Source organism: Strongylocentrotus purpuratus, unplaced genomic scaffold, assembly GCF_000002235.5.
Source record: "Strongylocentrotus purpuratus isolate Spur 01 unplaced genomic scaffold, Spur_5.0 spur5_scaffold_2, whole genome shotgun sequence".
Classification (NCBI taxonomy): Eukaryota; Metazoa; Echinodermata; class Echinoidea; order Camarodonta; family Strongylocentrotidae; genus Strongylocentrotus; species Strongylocentrotus purpuratus.
In genome coordinates this window covers 10,069,521-10,077,230 of record NW_022145605.1, presented here as the reverse complement: position 1 = coordinate 10,077,230, position 7,710 = coordinate 10,069,521, and positions in this window count along the sequence as shown.

Genomic DNA, 7,710 nt, shown 5'->3' with positions numbered 1-7,710 from the left:
TTGTTCCACAAGGTCTACAATAAGTATAGTATCTCAACGATTCGACTATGACACCTTGGCCTCTATGACACATGTACACGTCTACTTGTTCACTACATGTACTTATTGTTGGTTGTAATCTTTTTATTGCTAGGGTCCCATTAAACCAAAAATATCCATAAATTGTTAAGAACAGCAAATTAAGGGGATGAGAAACCTAAATTGCTCATTGCAATAAATGCTGTTGTAATTCATTTTCAGTGATTTACTACATTGTTTATTTGATTTGTGTATCCACCAAAAGATAGGGGAAAATTTCTGGTTTGTGGTTTTTATGATAATGCTAACTTGTTAGAAGTTGTTGTTTTATGGTGCCTAGTGCTCTAGTCATGTATTGCTTCTTCCTGTGATGAATATGATTCTGGAAAGTAATATATCAGTGTGAAGTATTGACAAGAAAATTACAGAACATGTATTTTTAGTTTGAACTCCCTATCCATCAAATATTTACATACAATTATTTCAATCGCGGAAGAGGTTTACGGTACACATGGTGTACCGTAAACCTCTTCCGCGATTGTTCATACCACCATGCAAACCTTCAAACATCAATTATTTCAATGTATTTATAATTGATATTTTATAAAAAATTGAATATATGTAGAAGATGACAAGAATCATGAAATTTTGTTTCATTAACAGTAATTATTGTGAGAAAAAAACTATTGCCTTGATGAAATTAATAAATGAAATTGGTTTTATGTACGATGATTACAAGGAGGTGGTCTGTGTCTTTGCTTATTGTTGTAGATCAAATGTGTAAAGGAGAATGGAGGAAAGCCAGCAAGGAGAGATAGAGAAGAAATGGGTAGGGAGAGAGAGTGGGATATGAGTAAAAGAAGAGAGATAGATAGAGAGACATACAGAGAGAGAGAGAGAGAGAGAGGGGGGGGGGGGGGGGGGAGAGTGAGAGAGATGAAAAGGGTAGGGAGAGAGAGATGGGTAAAACCAGAAAGAGGGAGAGAGATGAAATGGGTAGGGAAAGAGTGGGGGGAGATAGGTAAAAGCAGAGAGGTGGATAGAGAGAGAGACAAACGGGGGAAGGAGAGTGCGAGAAAGAAGGGAGACGGGTAAAAGCAGAGAGCTCGAGATAGATAAGAGAAACCGAAAGAGGGGAAGGAGAGTGTAAGGGAGAGAGATGGAATGGGTAGGGAGAGAGGTGGATAGAGAGACAGACAGAGAGAAAGAGAGGGGAAGGAGAGTGAGTGAGTGAGACAGAGAGAGAGAGGGATGAAATGGGTAGGGAGAGACTGGGAGATGGGTAAAAGCAGAGAGATGGATATAAAGAGCCGGGAAGAAGAGTGAGAGAAGTGAAAGGAGAGACAGAAAGAGGAATAAATAGTGTGAAAGAGATTGAGTGAGGAAGAGGAGAAATCTTAGAGGGAAATATACAACAACAACAAAACAGAATATTGTCACACGGAAGTCAATTTTTGCTATAATATCCAAAATTACAAAGACACGATTTGTGTTGTTGATGTGTTCTTTATAGTAAACTTTGATTTTAATTTGATTTTGTTTTTGCCAGGGGGGCGGGCCCGTCGGCCCCCTCCCCGTGGATCCGCGTCTGCTCTTGTACACGTCATATGATTCCTGACTGAACTTAAGGTTTATAATTATGATTGCAGCATGAGTCCAGCATTTTGTGTGCCAATATCTTAAAAAGAGAGTGCAATCGCCGAAATTTATTGTAATGGTACGTTAATTGATAACGTAGACATTTTAGTTTCTTTTCGAATTCTGCGATTTTGTAAGAGCTATGGTACTTTCGTTTGGTGTGTGTGCGCGTGTGTGCGCGTGTGTGTGTGGGTATGTGTGCGTGTGTGTGTGTGTGTGTGAGAGAGTGAGTGGGAGATCAGATGGGTAAAAGCAGAGAGATAGATGGTAGGCCGAATAGGGAGAGAGTGGGGGGTGAAATGGGTAGGGAGAGAGAGAGTGGGAGATGGAAGTAGGGAGAGAGAGGGAGATGGAAGTAGGGAGAGAGTGGGGGATGAAATGGGTGAAATGGGTAGGGAGAGAGAGTGGGAGATGGAAGTAGGGAGAGAGAGTGGGAGATGGAAGTAGGGAGAGAGTGGGGGTGAAATGGGTGAAATGGGTAGGGAGACAGGCGCGGATCCAGTATTTTCCAATAGAGGGGGCCGGAAATTCGAAATTCGCGCAGACCGTTATTTAAACTTACCAATACTGACAAGGTCATTATTAGAAGCACTGTACTTTAATAGTGTACTGGTACCTACAAACGGGCACAATTTTTTTGGAAAGGGGACATGCTCACATGGGGACAGATACATCTCTTGTCCGATATCAACATTCCCCGTTTTCAAGTTATGTTCGCGCGCAATTTTTTTGACATTTCCATCAGTGGGGGCTGAAGCCTCTTTCCCCAATATCTATTTCCTGGTTTAATAGTTTGGCGAGCGAGCAAAGGGAGTGAGCGGAAATTTGAGCTTATGTATGTTGTGAAAGTGTTTATTGTCACCAAAATATACGAGATAAGATATAACAAATGCATATTGGTAATTTTTATATTTTCGGGGAAAGAGAGGCTGCAACCCCATCCCGCATTAACTGCAGGTGTTTTGAAATCAAAACAGACTCCCCAAAAAATTATTAACCAAAATGCACGAATCCAGTTTCAAAAATCAAAAAAATGTCAGCTTCAGAGGGGGGCACATCGCCCCTCGGACTCCCTCTAAAAGTATTAACCGAATCGCACGAATCCAGTTGTAAAAAATTCAGCTTCAGAGCTAGAGAGGACACCCCCCCCACACACACACACACACACCCTGTGCGCGCAAGCGCGAAATTAACGCTGGCGCTAATGCATAAGCAGGGGCGGCGGAGCTATTTCCAAAGTGGAAAGCACCAACAAAAAAGGGCACCTACAAAGCGAAATCTCAAAGCGAAAATATACATTTTTTTAGACATTGGTATATACCCTTTCATTGTGATTCCATTATCAGGGACGATTTCAATATTTGTTTTTCTTTTTATATTATACAAGATATTGCTTAAGCATCACACTTTCGGCTGGGTGTGATTGTCTGAATATTCATTTGCGAGCGAGCAAAGCGAGCGAGAAAAAATGTAAGATCTGTGAGGTCGCAGAGTGAAAAATTAGCGAGCGAGCGAGCTTTAGGGAAAGTACTCTTAGTCGCTTTAAATAAGGTGCAAGACTAATGATGAGCAGGTACCCCCCGTGGCTACGTGCCTGATGATGAGAGGTTAAGGGGGCACTTATCGAAGTGGATAAAGACACTTATTAGAAAAGAAAAGGAGCATGTGTCAAGGTACAAAGAGTAATTATCAAAGGTTCAAACGGGGCACTTCTTACACCTGAAAGGAGGCACTCACCATAAATGAGATAGGGCACTTATGAGTATGGGAAATGGGCATTTGTCGACTGAAAAGGGGCATCCATCAGAAATTGGTTTATCAGAGGTGAAAAGGGGCATTTATGAAAATGGGATAGGTCCCTTATTGGAAAGGAAAAGGGGCACGATTAAAAATAAAAGGGCAGTTAGCAAAGGTGAAAATAGGCACCTATCATAGATGAAAAGAGTACTTATCAGGAGGGGAAGGGGTACTTTTCAAAGTAAAACGAGCATCTCTCAGATTTGAATAGGGGCAATTATCGGAGATGAAGAGCGCACTGAAGTGAAAAGAATTAACTTCGCATATATGAAAATGGTCATTTACCAGAGATGAAAAGGGACACTTTTTATTTATGAAGGGCCTCATTTTTCTAAATAGCCCTTATCAGATAGGAAAGGGGGCACATGTGTTGATGAAATGTGCGCTTATCCGAGTTAAAAAGGGGAAGGGGCACTTCTTTACAGAGTAAAAGTGGCCCTTTGGGGGTACTTGAAAAAGTGGGGGAACTTTGCCCCCTACCCCTGCCACCCGCCCCATCATCTGAAAATCCAAAATGATGTTGTAGGGGCCGGGCGCGGCTTTATCATGAGTGCTTTTATGTGAACCTCTTTTTTATAAATATATTATGCTGGATTCCGACCCAGATTGCACACTCTAAAATGATAGTATGATCATCCCCAATACGCTTGCAGTTCACGTATGCACCCCTTCCTCCTAATCCATCGTTGCCGTCACTGCCATTTACGTATGGCCGGCCGGCATATTTTTTATTTACACGCTAGCGAGGGGAATTTCTCGATTAATTCCAATGAAACCGCTTAAAATTCCAATGAAACCGCTCGCGAAGAGTCTAGCCTGGATCGGAGAGCTCGCTAGTGCTATACGCTAGTGTGAATTTACATCCAGGAGAAAATTTGCTTAACTTTTTCTTGAAAGACTTGAACGGTTATGGAAACTGTTTGTGTTTCCTATCTCCAAATATCAATATTATTCTGCATCAAATAGAAAACATTGATTTCTACTGTGATATGTAAAGGCACGAACTTACGTTAATACATACACATAATTTTTTGTAACCAAGAAGGTGCACCATGGTAATACATTTTAACAAACACATCAACATGTTACCTAGACAACTCATCACCATAGCCATTGTAAAACCATATATTAATGATACATGTAAAATATAGATTGAAGCAATTCTCGTCGATTGGCTATTCTGCATCAAATAGAAAACATTGATTTCTACTGTGATATGTAAAGGCACGAAGTTACGTTAATACATACACATATTTTTTTGTAACCAAGAAGGTGCACCATGGTAATGCATTTTAACAAACACATCAACTTGTTACCTAGACAACTCATCACCATAGCCATTGTAAAACCATATATTAATGATACATGTAAAGTATAGATTGAAGCAATTCTCGTCAATTGGCTGGATCCTGAGTGTGATTTATATAATGGATTTTGAGTAACATTTGCATCTACCTGTAGTTGAAGAATAGTTACAGTGTATAACATCAATTAAGTTGGAACAATTGGAAGGAAGTAACGAGGAATATTAAAGCAAGGGAGACTGGGAGATGAGAAAAGCAGGAAGTTAGAAATTGAGAGATTACTCGCGAGATAGCCTTGCATTAATAAATCCTTTATATAATGTTGTCTTGAGAGAAAGTAGACGATTTTTTTTTAAATTGGAGATTAGTGCAAGTATTATATATATTGGAAATGGAATTAATGAGAAAGTTATTTTTTATCAAGATCAATACATGGGGGGGGGGGCACCATCAAAATAGGGCACTTTCTGGAATATAAGGTGCACCTACAAAGGGAAACATCAAAATGTAAATCTACCATATTAAGACATGGACGTACGCGTAACGCATGTCACACACAGAAAATGAGAAGAAAAGATCGAAGAATAATGTTTTTAAAAAAGAAGAAGATAGAGGAAAAGGAGAGATACAGAGAGAGGGAGAGAGAGAAAGAAAGAAAGAAAAAAGGAAGAACATGAAACTTAACTTTCCGACTTAGTTGGCTCGACATGTGCTTAAGTAGTCTGCGGACGAAAGTACAACAATACGAAAAACGTTATATGAAATTGTCTTTAAGAGAGAAAGAGAGGTTATTTCTAAAATGAAATGAAAGGGGCTATGTGACACTCAAGGAAGAAATTACAATTTCTATCGCTCATGACGACTATTTGGAATTTCCTTAAAAAAATTAAAGTTCAAGAACTTCCTAGGGCTCCGCCCCATGCAAGACTCTCGGCAACAGCAAAATTATTTACACAATTTCTTGCTGTCTGCTGCCTCGAGATCACTGGAGCGAAGAAAGGTAACATAGCAAGAGTCCCTATTAAGTGAAGGATTTATCCCTTTTATTATTAGAGACTCCCGGCAAAGGCTCTCCCCCTGCAAAATTGGAGAGAGTTTTATGTAGTTTAAGCTTCTAACAACCACTCCCGTGGACCATTTATTATTTACACAAAGGTAAAAGTGTATAGCAAGAATCCCTATTCAGTGAAGGATTCATCCTTTTTATGCAGATGCTTCTTCTACCGTTCTTGACCAGAAGTGCGTTTCAAACTCAATGAAGTGGGCATCATCCCATTGAATGTTGTGTCCAGTGTTACGGGTTTGTTTTGCTACTTGCTGCCTAATCTGAGGGCTCTGTTGTGCTCTTTAAAAAGAGGACACAATAGGGGCAGCGCAATTTAAATATCAAGGGATGTATTAGAATTTATTTCTAAAATGAAATGAAAGGGCTATTTGACTTTCAAGAGCGATAAAAACTCTGATCCATCCCTTGAAATTTAAATTGCACTGCCCCCATTCAGTGTGCTATTTTCAAAGAGCACAAAAAGGCTTCAGATTGAAGATTCCATCTCATAAAATTGTCTATAAGAGAGAAAGAGATCCTTATTTCTGAAATGAAAGGGCTATTTGACTTCAAGAGCGATAAAAACTCTAATCCATCCCTTGAAATTTAAATTGCACTGCCCCCATTCAGTGTGCCATTTTCAAAGACCACAAAAAGGCTTCAGATTGAAGATTCCATCTTATAAAATTGTCTATAAGAGAGAAAGAGAGTTTATTTCGAGAGAAAAAATGAAATGAAAGGGCTATTTGACAAGAACCCTTTCATTTCATTTTATAAATAACCTCTCTTCCTCTCTTATAGACAATTTTCTCTCTTGAAAGTCAAATAGCCCTTTCATTTCATTTTAGAAATAACCTCTTTTTCTCTCCTAAAGACAATTTCTCTCTTGAAAAGGCTCTGCCAGGCCCCTCAAGCTCTGCCATGTTGTATGGATCCATTATAAAGCAAAATAAGCCCACTCAATAATTAATATATATTAAAACGTCATGTGCAGCGATTCATCCAAATAAGAAATCCACGTAAGAGGCATTTTGAAAGTTTTAAGAAAATTCCTTCAAATTCCAGGATATTGGGTGTTATTTTTCAGGAAACTCTATTTAAACGAGTGGAAGCACTGGCGGTTCTGTTTTTTTTAAACTGTAACAATTCTCCTTGGATCAGATATAGACCAAAAACAAGCCTCATTATCTTAAGTATACAAGAGTCATTTCGGACCTTACAGCTTTCATAGAAATCGCTTCTGGACCGTCAAAGAAAAAGTTTGAGAACCCCTGGTCTACGCATTATACACATCAGGACCAACTTGACAACTTGACAAAAATTTGAGGGGGGGGGGGGGGGTTCCCCCCCCCCCCCCCCCCCCTGCGTACGCGCCTGCATGTGCATCCCTTCCTCGTTATTCCCTTATCCATCGTTACCGTCACAACCATTTGAGTAGGGCCCTCTTCAATAACGGCTCCCAAGCCATCAAGAATGACCCCAGAATTTATAGATTACCATTCTGCCGTTCTTTGGAGGGGCCGGGCGCGGCCTTTTCAGAAGTGTTTCTACACCAACCTTTTCATGCACTACGGCTTAACATAAACAAGCATGCTAAGATTTTTTTGAAAAGAAGCATAATTCCGATTCAGTTTCGCATAACCTAAAAATAAGAATACGACCAGTCATCCCTCCCCCCTCCCCTCAATGCATCCGCCTTCACACACCCCACCCCTTCCCCTTGTCTTTCCCTTATTCGTCGTTAATGTCACTAATTTTTAGTGCCATTTCGTTGTCTTTCTTTCTCCCCGGCTCCTCTCTTCTTTTTCTTTCCTTTTTTTTTTTTTTTTAACTCTCTCTCTTTTCTTTTCTTTTTTTTCTTCCTCTTTTTTCCTTCTCAATTTTTTGCGCCGCCAATAGGGGGGGCCG